This window comes from Delphinus delphis, chromosome 2 (assembly GCF_949987515.2).
Source record: "Delphinus delphis chromosome 2, mDelDel1.2, whole genome shotgun sequence".
NCBI classification, from domain to species: Eukaryota; Metazoa; Chordata; class Mammalia; order Artiodactyla; family Delphinidae; genus Delphinus; species Delphinus delphis.
The window spans coordinates 64,263,482-64,278,516 of NC_082684.1; the positions used below are offsets into that span (position 1 = coordinate 64,263,482).

The 15,035-nt window shown below is 50.3% G+C and overlaps 2 non-coding genes across 2 annotated transcripts; one reads left to right on the forward strand and one right to left on the reverse strand.

Moving 5' to 3' along the window:
- Positions 1-4,123: 4,123 nt before the first annotated feature.
- LOC132421227 (U1 spliceosomal RNA) lies at positions 4,124-4,287 on the reverse strand. Its single transcript, XR_009518518.1, has one exon. It is a non-coding gene; the product is annotated as a U1 spliceosomal RNA (small nuclear RNA).
- A 6,232-nt stretch (positions 4,288-10,519) lies between these two features.
- LOC132421239 (U1 spliceosomal RNA) lies at positions 10,520-10,683 on the forward strand. Its single transcript, XR_009518529.1, has one exon. It is a non-coding gene; the product is annotated as a U1 spliceosomal RNA (small nuclear RNA).
- Positions 10,684-15,035: the final 4,352 nt, after the last annotated feature.

Genomic DNA, 15,035 nt, shown 5'->3' on the forward strand with positions numbered 1-15,035 from the left:
TCAGTGGGCCTTGACAGTGCCTATGAGAACCTTTCAGGTGTCCTGTCAGTCTGAGGGGGAGGAGGGTGGTGTGGCCCCCTGGAAACCTCAGCTTTCATATGCCTTCGCACCTATTCCTGGTAGCCGCTGGAGGGGTTGAGTTCCCGCCGAAAGAGCAAAGATCGCTCACACTCTGTACAAGGGTGGGAAAACGCCCGCACCCATTCTTCTGCTACATCTGATGGATATAGATAGATGATAGATGATAGGTAGATAGATAGATAGATAGATAGATAGATGGATAGATAGATAGATTAGATGATAGATAGATAGATAGATAGATAGATAGATAGATAGATAGATAGAAAGGGGGTGGGGCGGGAGAAAGAGAGAGAAAGGAAGATTGACAGCAAAAGCACAGGCAGAGCTCAGAGAGCCCTGAGAGCCAGGGGCAATGGGGGCTGATGGCAGGGAGCAGAAGGGTGGAGGGTGGGGTGGTGGGCAGGTGGGGAGCTGCCATCATGGAGGGGCTCTCAACCTCACCTCCTTGCACAAACCACTGGCCTGTGGCTTCTGACCAGCTGGCTACCTTTATTGGGTCCTTAAGGCTGAATTGGCGGGGCCAAGAGGAAGCCGCTGAGGCCCAAGCAGAGAGCACCCAGGAGGAAATGGGCCGGGCTTTCAGCAAGAAGGAGCAGCTTCACCTTGCGGACAGAGCCTGGTTGGGGTGGGATGTGTGGGTGCCGAGAAGAACGCCGCGGGTGGTCCTTGCCCCTCCCTTCCTGTGGAAAGGAAACGCCGTAGACTCACCGAGAGGAGTCACAGCAGAACCCCGATGGGAGCGAGGCTCTCTGAAACCTCAGGGGCCCAGCGCTGCCCTCCCCTGACCCCTGAGCCCACAAGCCCTTTTTCGGTTCTGGTTCTGTCTCTCAAACCGGAGACTGCATTCCCCCCCCCCCCCCCCCGTCTTCCTCTCCTGGCAAGCTCCTACGGTTGCGCCCCCGCTGCGGCCTCAGCCCTCCTCACGGTCCCACTGCTAACTAAGAGGGGCTGACCTGGAGTCTGTGGAGTCTCCGTGGGCCTGGGAGGCCGTGCCACTGCAGTCTGACAGGTGACCTTCAGGAAGAGTCTATTGCTCTGGAGCTACAGAAAGACCTCAGCCTCAAATGTCACCATCTGCAGAGACCAGCGGATGAGGACCAAAGAGAGAACCTCAGGCCTTCGTTGGATATACCCCCGACGGGATGTGGAGGTGTGGAACCCTTGGGAACCTGGCTTTGGGGGAGTGGGCGGGGTGCGTGGGTTTGGGTGACCGGCACAGGGGAGTGTGAGTCTCAGCACGGCCAACTCTTCTTGTCTGGGTGTCACAGAGAATAGTAGCAGGGGACCTCTGAGGCACTGCCCCTCACCCTCCGAGGGGCAGAGGTGCCTGCTGCCCGGTCAGAGAGAGAGCGGCGACACACCCAGCTGAGGGAAGGCCACTTTGGTGTGGCTTGCCGTGCCTCTGTGGGACTTTTGCTGGGTGGGTTAGCGGTCTTGGGCGGTGGGCACACACCAGGTGGGATCAGAAACGTTTGTAAGGAGTCCAACCTGGACACCTGTGCCCTCTGCCCCTCCCTCTGGACTCCAGTGCCTCTCCAGGAAGTCCACAGAACCTTGACCTCTTTCAGGAAGCAGCCGCCTCTGCCAAAGGAATCGGGGTAGGTGGGCGAAGGAGGGGAGCCGAGGCTGGATATCCATGGGCCTTGTGGAGCCCCGGATGTGCTCTCTCCTGAGAAACCTGATGGTCCTTCTCCATCGCTCCGCAGTAAGCCTCACTGCGACAGAAAGTCATTGTGGGCAGGAGGGCGGAGGGGCATATCAGCCCCCAGGGGAGGCGAGGCTCTTAGGTGGGGAAAATACAAGCCTGGAACATGCAACTGTGCCCAAAAGTAAAGGAATGTACAGTGACTGATTCGGTGGCATGTCAAGCACACAAGAGCCAATTGGAAAGGGTTCCCACTGCCAAATCAAGGTAATGATAATAACGGAATATAATCCACTGAGTAAAATAGGTACAGGGCCTAACAGCAATGACACACCAGATTTTGGTCTCTCAGTATCATTCTCCAACAAAAGGAACCAGGGCCAATAAAAGGAACCAGGGTGGGCTTCCCTGGTGGCGCAGTGGTTAAGAATCCGCCTGCTAATGCAGGGGACATGGGTTCGAGCCCTGGCCCGGGCAGATCCCGTATGCCGCGGAGCAACTAAGCCCGTAGCGCCACAACTACTGAAGCCTGCGCGCCGTGCTCCGCAATAAGAGAAGCCACTGCAATGCGAAGCCCGCGCGCCGCAACGAAAACCCAACGCAGACAAAAGTAAAATTTATTAAAAAAAAAAAGGAACCAGGGTTCCTCGGAGACCCACTTAATTTGGGTTTTCATCTACATACATGTAAAAATCTGCATGTTTTCCTCCTGTTTAAAAAATTTTTTTTTGTTTTTTTAAATTAATCGCTGTGCACGAGCTTTCTCGAGTTGCGGCGACCGGGGGCTAGTCTTCGTTGCGGTGTGCGGGCTTCTCATTGCGGTGGCTTCTCTTGTTGCAGAGCACGGGCTCTAGGCGCGCGGGCTCAGTTGTTGTGGCTCGTGGGCTCTAGAGCGCAGGCTCAGTAGTTGCGACGCACGGGCGTAGTTGCTCCGCGGCATGTGGGGATCTGCCCCGGCCAGGGCTCGAATCCGTGTCCCCTGCATTGGCAGGCGGATTCTTAATCCCTGCACCCTCAGGGAAGTGCCCCCCTCCTGTTTTACATCCATTAATACTCAGGCCCTGCCAGAGAGCCTCAAAGGGTAAAAAGTAAAGTTTTGCCTCCCCTACAGCTTCAATCAGCAGGAGCCGTACATGAAGAGAAGGGGCAGGTATGTGAGAAAAATAAGGTGCTTACACACTTGACTTGCATTTTTTCTGCTATCTGTAAAAATGATCCCATTCTCCTAAAGTGATAAGGTACTGAAAGAGGCTAGGTTGGAGGCTGAGGGCGTGGCCTGGTGCGCCCTCTCCCAGGGCTCAGGGGCTCCGTTTGGGTTTTTGGTTCTGTCCTTAGTAGCTCTCACCCTAGGACTCACGCAAATGGGGTTCAGAGACGTTGCTGATGAAGCTGAACAGGGAGTGTTCCGTGATTTTTCTGTACGAAGGACACCGTATTTTTCATCTTACCTGCACTCAGAACCTGCTGGAGAACAGTTTCCACTCTGTTTTTTGTTCTGAAGCCTGAGATCAATAAGTTACATATATGTGTACGCGTGTGTGTTTATGCAGGTGTTGTATATATAACATGCAAACACATATCTAGGGTTTTTTCCGCTAAACCCGTAAGCTTCGGGAATCTCAGTTTCCTGACCAGGGATTGAACCGAGGGCCGTGGTAGTGGAAACACGGGGTCCTAACCACGGACAGGCAGGGAGTTGCCTCCATACTTCTTTTTAAAAACTTTTACTTATTAAACTAAGTGTTCACAATACTGTGCCAGTTCGAGGTGTAGTAGAACTTCGGGTTGTTTTTCATTATACGTTATTTCAGGATGCCGTATAGAAGTTGAATGTTCTTCACAGGTAACTTCCGTTATTTTATATATAGCATGCCGTATTCAATCAACCCCGTACTCCTGACTTGGCTTTCTCCAGAGCTTTGTTTCCTGTGCCTGTGGTTCTACTGCTATTTCATAAGTCAAGTTACATTATGTTCGGGACTCTATACGATACCGGCCTACACGGTGTGCGTTGTCAGCTGATTTTTGCTAGCACGATAGCCGCCGGTTTCACTCACACTGGGGAAAACGGTTGTTTTTGCAGGCACTGCCTTTTCTTCACAGACGTTGATTTCTGTATTCCGCTACCTGGCAACGCGGACGTTGCTGGTAAGCGCCACACAGAACAGGAAACCGAGTGACGATTTAAGCGACGAAGAAAAACCGGTTCAGACTACCGAAGCAAGACACGTTGTGCGTTCACTGCCCATGACAAACTACCGGGAACTCCACAACACAGGAGTCAAGCAGAAAAAAATACCACAGCACAGGCAGCACGTAGCGACACTTGACAACCGAAAATCAACTTCATAGGAGCACTACCGAAATTGTCGTCTATTTGTTTACCAAGTCAAACACCAGGGGAAAGCGCGAACGCAGTCCCCCACTACCACAAATTATGCAGTCGAGTTTCCCACATTTGGGGAAATCGCAGGGGTCAGCACATCCGGAGTGCAATGGATAAGCCTCGCCCTGGGAAAACCACCTTCGTGATCATGGTATCTCCCCTGCCAGGTAAGTATGAGTTGCTGTGCTCGCCTCGTCCCACACCCTCGCGATCGCCCACCTCTTCACGCACGCTCACTTCCCTCACGCCCTCTCCGCGCCCTCCGCCCCTGTATGCCCCTCGCTCCGGGCTCGCCCACCCCGGGAACAACCTCGCGAGTCCTCGGCTGTCCACACGCAGGACGCGGAAGCCCAGCCGGAGTGGGACCAGCAGCCTCTGCGCGCCTCGCTATCTGCATACGCCACGCCCCTCTCCGGAAGTCCCGCGCCTCTCAGCTTTCCCCAAGCCCGCTGAGGACAGCGGGGAGAACGCGGAAGGGATCTGCTCAGAGCCTTCGACTTAAAATGAACATTAGGTTCTTGTTTCAAGTTACATTGAGCGGTTTCACTTTTCGCACCGTCTATGTCTAACCTTTTCCCCATTGGGAAATCGCTATGTTTGGGGGCACTTAGCCCTCAGGCGGCTTTCTAGTCTGTTACTTTCTCTTTGGCTTGTGTGGCCTCGAGGAGCTTTAGGGCAGGTTTCCTAGACCTCCAGGTTTCTCTAGATAGGACGCATTGACGATGTTAAGTGAAAAAAATAAAGTGCACGCATATATGTAGTATGCTACCCTTTGTCTATGAAAAATGTGAAAAAAAAGAAAATTATACACCGTCTGTCAAAAAGAAACCCAGGAGTGTTAAACCGGAACTGATGAAATTGCCTATATGGGTGAGTGCAAGGAGAGAGTGACAGTTTTCTGAGCGTACCTTTCTATGTAATTATTTGGGGATCTCTGTTAACATTTTGGATATGTTTTTAAAACACAGGGGGAGGGACTTCCCTCGTGGTCCAATGGGAAAGACTCCGCACTTCCAATGCAGGGGGCCGGGGTTCGGTTCCTGGTCACGGAACTAGACCCTGCATGCGTGCCGCAACTAAGGGTTCACATGCCGCAACTAAAGATCCCACAGGCCACAACTAAAGATCCCACGTGCCGCAACTAAGATCCGGCACAGCCAAAATCAAGGAAGGAAGGAAGAAGGAAAGAAAGAAAAACTGCTGCTTAAAAAAAAAAAAAATACAGGGGGAGGACTTCCCTGGTGGCGCGATGGTTAAGAATCCTCCTGCCAATGCAGGGGACACGGGTTCGAGCCCTAGGTCCGGGAAGATCCCACAGGCCGCGCGGAGCAACTACGCCCGTGCGCCGCAACTTCTGAGCCTGCGCTCTAGAGGCCGCGAGCCACAACTACTGAAGCCCGCCCGCTCAGAGCCAGGGCTCCGCAACAAGAGAAGCCACCGCAATGAGAAGCCCGCGCACCACAACGAACAGTAGCCCCCGCTTGCCGCAACGGGAGAAAGCCCACGCGCAGGGACAAAGACCCAGCGCAGCCAAAGATAAATGACATTTTTAAAAAAAATACAGGGGGAAAAGACCCTAAAATTGGAGGTAAGTACAAATTAACCTAACTGTATCTCAGATGACTAGTGTAACCACACTGGAGTAGAAATAACCAACCGAAATGACTTTTGAACACAGTACATTGACCATAACCGTTTTCAACTCTAAAGACAAGAACTGCAAATACTAGTAGGTTGGTATTTCATAGCTATGTGGTTGTAACAGTTTTGTACCAATGCTGTTGTATTGTAGGATTGAGCTAATGAGTAAATGGAGGCTGGGAGTCAAGGTTCTCACTGTTGAAGAGAGGAGATACAAATACAGAATGGCGGAGGGCGAGGAGGAACCATGTGGTGTTAAGTTGAAAATTGGAATTGAAGATATCAGTATAGGCCCATTATTATTTTTTTAAAATTAATCAATTTAGTTTTGGCTGCATTGGGTCTTCGTTGCTGCGCGCCGGCTTTCTCTAGCTGTGGCGAGAGCGGGGGCTACTCTTCATTGAGGTGAGCGGGCTTCTCATCGCGGTGCCTTCTCTTGTTGTGGAGCACTGGCTCTAAGCGCGCGGGTTTCAGTAGTTGTGGCACGCAGGCTTTAGTAGTTGTGGCACGCGGGCCCAGTAGTTGCGGCTCGCGGGCTCAGTTAGTTGTGGCTCGCGGGCTCTAGAGCGCAGGCTCAGTAGGTGTGGCGCAAGAGCTTAGTCGCTGCGAGGCATGTGGGATCTTCCCGGACCAGGACTCGAGCCCGTGTCCCCTGCATTGGCAGGCGGATTCTTGACCACTGTGCCACGAGGGAAGTACCTGGGCAACCCCCCCCCCCTTTTTTTTAAACATCTTTATTGGAGTATAGTTGCTTTACAGTGGTGTGTTAGTTTCTGCTGTATAACGAAGTGAATCAGCTATACATATACATATATCCCCATATCTCCTCCCTCTTGCGTCTCCCTCCCACCCTCCCTATCCCACCCCTCTAGGTGGACACAAAGCACCGAGCTGATCTCCCTGTGCTATGCGGCTGCTTCCCACTAGCTATTTATTTTACATTTGGTTGTGTATATATGTCCATGCCACTCTCTCACTTCGTCCCAGCTTACCCTCCCCCTCCCCGTGTCCTCGAGTCCAGTGTCTATGTATGCGTCTTTACTCCCGGGCCCATTGTTTTTAATAGATATAGACATGTGTAGGGAAACCCACTGTCCTGATCTTGCTTTCTAAATGGCATTCTCCACTAAAAAGAACCAGGGCTCTTTGGAGAAACAGATGATTTTCAGGAGTCAGGGAAGGTACAAGATGAGCCTGGACTATCTTGTGCCAGAAAATGCTCCAAAAATTATATGGACGTGTCAGAAGGACACAGTAGCCAACCTGAAGGGTCTTTCATAGGCCCAGTATGAGAACAACCGAACATCAAAATAAACGGAAACAGTCATGGATTATAAACAACTAAACACAACCACGAGTTCATGTTGATTACATAGGGAAGGAAGGAAAATTCTTCCTTACAACAGAATGCCAACTAAGAAATGTAGAATGAATGACAGAATTAGAAAATCAACATTTGGCAACCATAATGCAAGTCAACAGTGGATACTAAAAACTATTGCGTTAAGGTTTTGTAACGGATATTTACATATCCTCAATTATCTCCACACAAATTACTTAATAATTACAAGGGGCAGACCTGGTGAGCACCCCCAGTGGCAGAGGGTTACAATACTGGCCCCGGTACCATGTTCTTCTGCAGCACCCTCCCATGTTGACTCTGGGCTTGGCTACGTGACTTGCTTTGGCTAATGGAACATTAGTAAATGCGATGGAAGCAGAAGACTGAAAAACAGTTGCTCGTTGGGAGTCGCTCTCACTTGCTGTCCTGAGACCACCATGAGAAGAAGCCTGACTTAGCCTACTGGAGGATGAAATTACGGGAGTGAAGATGAATCATGTCAACTGAGGGCCCTCAGACTGACCCGCCCCAGTGTCCCACAAGCTGACTGCAGCTGCACGAGTGGTCCTACATCAGAGCCGCAGAACTGCCCGGCTCAGCCCAGCTGCGGTTGCTGACACAAAGAATGGTGAGCAAATCACGTGGTCACTATTTTAAATCACCAAGTTTTAGGGTAGTTTGTTACACGGCACTGGATAACTGATACACCACCTTAACCAAGTAATCAATGTTAACACCACCAATAACTGAACAAACTGACTTCACGTGCCTGCAGTGTGATGCCCAGAGGAGGACACTGGATTAATTTGATAGGGCTGTCATAATAAAGTACCACAATCTGGGTGGTTTAAAACAACAGAAATTTATTCTCTCACAGTTCTGGAAGCTACAAGTCCAAACTCAAGGAGTCAGCAGGGCCATGCTCCCTCTGAGAGTCTGGGTAGAATCTTTCCTTGCTTCTTCCTCGCTTCTAGTGGTGACAGTCGATCCTTAACTTGCAGCTACATCAGTCCAATCTGTGCTTTGTCATCACATGGCGTTATCCCTACGTGTCTCTGTCCTTACATGGCATTTTCCTCTTATAAGGACAATATTCATATTGGATTAGGGCCCACTCTACTGACCTCACCTTAACTTGATTGTATGTGCAAAGATTCTATTTCCAAATAAGGTCCCATTCATAGGTACCAGGGGTTAGGATTTCAGCATTTTTTTTGGGGGGGGGGAGGGACATAAGTCAACATGTAAACAGATACAGTACCATTTATGTCGTCTACGTGTCAAAAATGCACACTCGAGGGGCTTCCCTGGTGGCGCAGTGGTTGAGAGTCCGCCTGCCGATGCAGGGGACACGGGTTCATGCCCCGGTCCGGGAGGATCCCACATGCCCCGGAGCGGCTGGGTCCGTGAGCCATGGCTGCTGGGCCTGCGCGTCCGGAGCCTGTGCTCCGCAGCGGGAGAGGCCACAACAGTGAGAGGCCCGCGTACCGCAAAAAAAAAAAAAAAAAAAAAAAAAAAAGCACACTTGAATGTAATTATGAGGAAATGAGGAAATACAGGACAACTTAAAAACCAAGGCTATTCCACAAAATAACTGGCCTGTAATTTTCAAAAATGCCTGCATAATGAAATAAAACGATGGGCCTGGGGATTATTTCAGATTAAAATTGGTTAAAGGGACAGGATACAGAATGCAACATGTGATTTTGAATTTTCCTTTGCTATAAAGGACATTCCTGAGACAATTGATAGAAATGGAATAATGTTTATAGAGTAAATAATAATATTGCATCCATGCTAATTTCTTGATTTTTATAATTATCCTGGGTTTAGATAAGAAAATGCTCTATTTTTAGGAAACACACACTAAGAAAGGAAACTTCCTGAGACAACCAGTAATCAAAAATGGGTGCTTGGGACTTCCCTGGCGGTCCAGTGGTGTGGTTAAGCCTCCGCGCTTCCACTGCAGCTGGGCGTGGGTTCCATCCCTGGTTGGGGAACTTAAGATCCCTCATGCCCCACGGCGCAGCCAAAAAAGAAAAAAAGAAAAAGAAAAAGAAAAAAAGGGTGCTACAATACGTTTGCTCTGATCTTTTCGCAGTTAGGACCTCAGGAAACCTTCCCTGACCCTATAGTCTCCAGTCCTGTGTCTAGCCTCGCTTTGCTCCGTAGCACCGACCACAGTAGTATAATGCAGCACAAGGTCCACTGGAAGTCGACACACAATACTTGAATCGTTTTGTTCACGTCTGGGGAGGATCCACTTGATCTCGAGAAAGAATCTTCACGTATGGAAGAGGAAAAGACAAATCCGGGCGGCTGAAAGAGGCAGCCTAGTCCCTCAGGACGAAAACGGGACAATTCCGTCCGTGCATTCGATTTTCGGAAACCATTCAACACCCGTTCCCGGCCCACACATCTACCCCTTGCAGGAACGCTTTGCCCTGATAGTCTCTGTTCGTTTTTCTTTGCTGTTGCAGGATTCGATTACTGCATAATCTGAACGAAAGATCATGGATGAGGACTCAAACAATTTCATGTTAAACTGATGACGAAACTCTGATCTTACTATTTAACATTTGATTGACATTGTGTTCCGTGTCATTTTCACTGAAAGGAAGGTGAGACCACAGCCGAGCTCCGACCTGCTCCTGAACTGCAGGGCGCCAGGCGCCGCGAGCTCCTGTCTTCCCGGGTCCCGCCTCCAGGTCCCGACTCGTCGCCGCTCGCCCACGCCCTCCCTCCGGAGACACCGGCGCATCTCGGCCGGGAATTAGTAGGTCCGTATCTCCCGCGGGAAAGAACGGGACGCCGAAAAGGTCCCGGCAGGGGCGTGGCGTGTGTAGATGAGGAGGCGCACAGAGGCTGCTGGTCCCACTCCGCCTGGGTCCTATCTAGAGAAACCTGGAGGTCAAGGAAACCTGCCCTAAGCTCCTCGAGGCCACACAAGCCAAAGAGAAAGTAACAGACTAGAAAGCCGCCTGAGGGCTAAGTGCCCCCAAACATAGCGATTTCCCAATGGGGAAAAGGTTAGACATAGACGGTGCGAAAGGTGAAACCCCTCAATGTAACTTGAAACAAGAACCTAATGTTCATTTTAAGTCGAAGGCTCTGAGCAGATCCCTTCCGCGTTCTCCCCGCTGTCCTCAGCGGGCTTGGGGAAAGCTGAGAGGCGCGGGACTTCCGGAGAGGGGCGTGGCGTATGCAGATAGCGAGGCGCGCAGAGGCTGCTGGTCCCACTCCGGCTGGGCTTCCGCGTCCTGCGTGTGGACAGCCGAGGACTCGCGAGGTTGTTCCCGGGGTGGGCGAGCCCGGAGCGAGGGGCATGCAGGGGCGGAGGGCGCGGAGAGGGCGTGAGGGAAGTGAGCGTGCGTGAAGAGGTGGGCGATCGCGAGGGTGTGGGACGAGGCGAGCACAGCAACTCATACTTACCTGGCAGGGGAGATACCATGATCACGAAGGTGGTTTTCCCAGGGCGAGGCTTATCCATTGCACTCCGGATGTGCTGACCCCTGCGATTTCCCCAAATGTGGGAAACTCGACTGCATAATTTGTGGTAGTGGGGGACTGCGTTCGCGCTTTCCCCTGATGTTTGTGTTTGTTGAATAGTAGAATTACCTAATCTTTGTCAACGAGTAAGTGCTTCTCTGCGTGCGCTCGCATACTTTTTCTTGGGGGTTTAGTGCAATGCTTGCGTGTCGCTGTGAGTCCTGTGAGATGGTTGTTTCGCTGCACTGAAATTATTCGCTCTGAGGTTGCGGGGAAGCTGCAGTGTGCTTGAGCCGCGTACTAAAGTAGAGCTTGACAGTGTGCTTTTTGGCTGTTAACTGCAACCACCTAACGCTTTTTTGTCGTTCATGCTCTTCATGTTTATTGTGGTTTCTCAGAAGCAGTCTGACCCTGCGTATGGTAGTTCCTGAGGACCCAGTGGTTAACTGCCCTAGGCTTGTTTTCAGCTTCCGGTCGGAAAACTAGAGTTGCGCTAGCCGACGGGCATGGTCAAAGACCCACACATACAAATATATATACGCATACACACATAACGTGTAAAGGTTACTGATCTCAGGCTTAAAAACATGAACCCAGACTTTCTCAGCAAGTTTTCGCTTTGACTCGAGGTACGAGTGGTCACACCCAGAACGAAACTTATTCGTCGTTCTGCGGATGTTGACCGTTGTGATTTCCCCAAGTGTGAGAAACGGAACTGCATGATTTATGGCAGTGCGGGATTGCGTTTGTGCTCCCCTCTGTGTTTTGTAGGTTTATTTTTTTAATTTATTTTTTAATCTTAGTTATCATGCTGTGTAGTATGTCCTCATGACTTATGAGTGAGATTTGCACCTTTTCACATGCCCTACCCCAAATTTTAGCAACCTCCCACCGTCTCCACCTTCGGCAACCACCAATTTCCTGTACGTATCTAATCTATAAAACTGAGTTTATAGATATTTGTTATTCTTTTTTCGCTGCGTTGGGTCTTCGTTGTTGCGCGCAAGCCTTCTCTAGTTGTGAGGAGCGGGGGCTCCTCATTGCAGTGGTTTCTCGTGTTGCGGAGCATGGGCTCTAGGCCCATGGGCTCCAGAGCGCAGGCTCAGTCGTTACGGCGCACGGGCTTAGTTGCTCCGTGGCACGTGGGATCTTCCCCGACCAGGGCTCGAACCCAGGCTCCGCTCTTTCTATAATGTCACCGGATATGTGCTAGCCGAGGGTTGGTGAGCTGAAACTGACACTGATACTCTTCTATCCAGCAGCAGCGAAACACAGAATTTCACTTATTATTTTATATTTTATAAATTCATTTATTTTTGGCTGCGTCGGGTCTTCGTTGCTGCACCCGGGCTTTCTCTAGTTGCGGCGAGCGGGGGCTTCTCTCTGCGGTGGCTTCTCTTGTTGGGCAGCACCGGCTCTAGGCGCGCGGGCTCCGTAGTTGTGGCGCTCGGGCTTAGTTGCTCCGCAGCAGGTGCGAGCTTCCCGGTCCAGGCCTCGAACCCGTGTCCCCTGCATTGGCTGGCGGATTCCTAACCGCTGCGCCAGCAGGGAAGACCCTCACTTCTTATTTTTACAGTATTGAATAGCTATGCGCTTCTCAGCAGTTTTCCTTTTGAACCCCCCCTCCCCCCCCCCGCCTCCCCAGCGGAAGAGAAACATCATTTTGACCTCAACTTAACAGTTTTACTACGGAACATTAATAATGTTGTATACACTTTTGTCACCCGGTTGGTGCCTCACTGACATACAGGTAGGCTTGACACACTTTCTTTTTTCTCACAAATTTCCTCTCCTGCCATCCTCCACTCTCACCGCATAAACTCCGAATCCCTCAGTCCCTTGCTTCCCACCGCAACCAGCGTTGCAACCAACGTTGTCTCCCCAGGCCATTCCCACAGCCGGGGTTGCAGAGCATAAAGCACCATCCGAGGGAAACCCCAGACTGCCCCTTGCTGCCTTGTCTCTGCCACTAGGCGTCTTCCCGTCGCACCTTTGCGGCCCTCAGGCAGGAGACGGTTAAGAAGTTTTATGAATGCCACAACTCACCAGCGCTGGCTACTTTTATCAGGGACTAGCAGTGAGCTATGGAATAAACCTTTCAATTGTTCTGGACCTACAAAGTAAATCTCTCCCGTATGACCTCGACGGAGTAACATACATTCTTTCCCTTCTCTGTACGTTTTGTTAGTGAGAAGACCCTCGGACAGTCATCAACTCATTAATACATGTGTTTAGTAAGCACCCCTCACCTCCCCACACTCATGTGCAGCCCACAATTGCTGCTTCCTGTCTACGCCCACCCCGTCAGTAAACCAAAGGGCCAAGGGATGTACTTTCCACTGTACTTCTTTCCCAGAAAAAGGCCACCTCGGTAGAAACACATTAGCTGACGGATGTGTGAAAACTTGTGTAGCTTTTTGCTATTTTTTTAGCATTTACACAGCATCTTCACATTTCCAAAGCACTGTACCAACATTTATTAATCCTCACAACACCCCTGTGAGGTAGGTCAATAATTGTCTTTTATGGTAGAGAAATAGGCAGACAGGTCGAGTGAACCTTGTCATTTCCATTGAGAAATTACTATGTTTGGGGGTAGTTAGCCCTCAGGCGGGTTTCTAGTTTGTTACTTTCTCTTCGGCTTGTGTGGCCTCGAAGAGCCTAGGACCGGTTTCCTTGACCTCCAGGTTTCTCTAGATGTACGCCACGTCCTCTGTGGTGGATGTGGGACCTTCTAATTCCCAGCGGAGACACGTCGCCGTTGGTGGTCCAGGTGGCGTGGGTGCACGGCGAAGAATCGGGACCCGGAGGGGTGATGGGGACGGCTGGAGTTCGGGGCGCCTGGTGCCAGGCATTTGAGGGTGTGAGTCGGGGCTCGGGTCTGGTCTCACCTTCTTGGTTTTGGTTTCGCAGCCGACCGAACTCATCCCCACTAGGTATGGTTATTATGAGGACCTTTCCCTCCTCCCCACCCCCATTAAGCATTTACGTAGTAAGATTTCCCCAATCAACTTAAAAGCGATCGTTTTGTTCGTGGCGTCCTCTTGAGTTAGCGTCTCATCAACTACTTCAACACATGAACTGCTTCAAAACACTCAACAACTAAACCTGGTGAAAACTAAAGGAAAAAAAAGTCAAGATTTTAACACTGAATTAAACAGGGCAAAATATTGCTACAAACTTCTTCCACTTTGTAAATTGTGCAGTGCTGGAGTTAAGTATATAATACCGGCAAACAAAAGTTTTTTGTTTTATTTTGGCCGTGCCGCGTGGCTTATGGTATCTCAGTTCCCCGACCAGGGACTGAACCCTGGGTCAGGCAGTGAAAGCCTGACTCCACTAGGCCACCAGGGAACTCCCCCACAAAGTATTTTAAAACACTTCAAACATTTAAAACACTTAAAATTTGTTAAAAACAGTTGATTATGTTTAATAGTCAATTCACGAGTTCTGAAATAGTCCATTTAATCCATTGAACTCTCATTTTGTTTTTAGACGGTGAGACAAACACACTTTTTTTAATTTTTTTGTGCTGTGCCAGGCATCTTGCAGGATCTTAGCTCCCCGACCAGAGATTGAACCTGGGCCCCCTGCAGTGGAAGCGCGGAGTCCTGACAACCCGACCACCAGGGAATTCCAAACACAATTTTTAAGACTGTAAACTGAGACCTTTTATATCCCAGCTATTCTGCCCATTGAGAGGTGTATCTACCCCTCTCCTGGAATCTGGACTTAGTGACTAGGCTGACCAACAGCATGAGGCCAAAGTAATGTTCGGGGGATTCTGAGGTTAGGTCAGCAGAAGGCTTGCAGCTTCCTTCTGGGCCTCTGAGAACCCTGTGTGGGAGACTTGAGCTGTGAGTGAGAAAGCTGACAACTCTGGGGCTGCCATGTTGTGAGGAAGCTGCTGGTTTACAAACTGACTCCCCTCCCTCACTATGGAGAGAGTAAAGAAAGAGGCAGGCAGGTTTAAGAGGCAAGGGAGCTTACTAGGATTGTTTTGGGCGCTGAAAGAGTAGAAGATCTCTATCCCTGCCAGCCAATTCTTTTTTTTTTTTTAAAGGTCTCTTTTTAAAAAAAAATTTATTTTGGTTGCGCTGGGTCTTAGTTGCAGTAGGTGGGCTCCTTAGTTGCGGCTCGCTGGCTCCTTAGTTGCGGCATGCATGTGGGATCTAGTTCCCTGACCACGGATCGAACCTTGGCCCCCTGCATTGGGAGCACAGAGTCTTATGCACTGTGCCACCAGGGAAGTCCCCCAGCCAATTCTTAAAAGTTTATACAGAAGACTTAACTGGGTTGTCAGGTATACTGTCTCAACAATACCCTACTCACTCAAGGCTTCATCATTCGGACAGCTCCCACTGTCTGAACAGGGGAGGAACAGGAGGGGAACAGGAGGCAAAGTGTACATTGCAAGGATAGGGGAGCAGGTGAGGAAACTTGATTGCCTG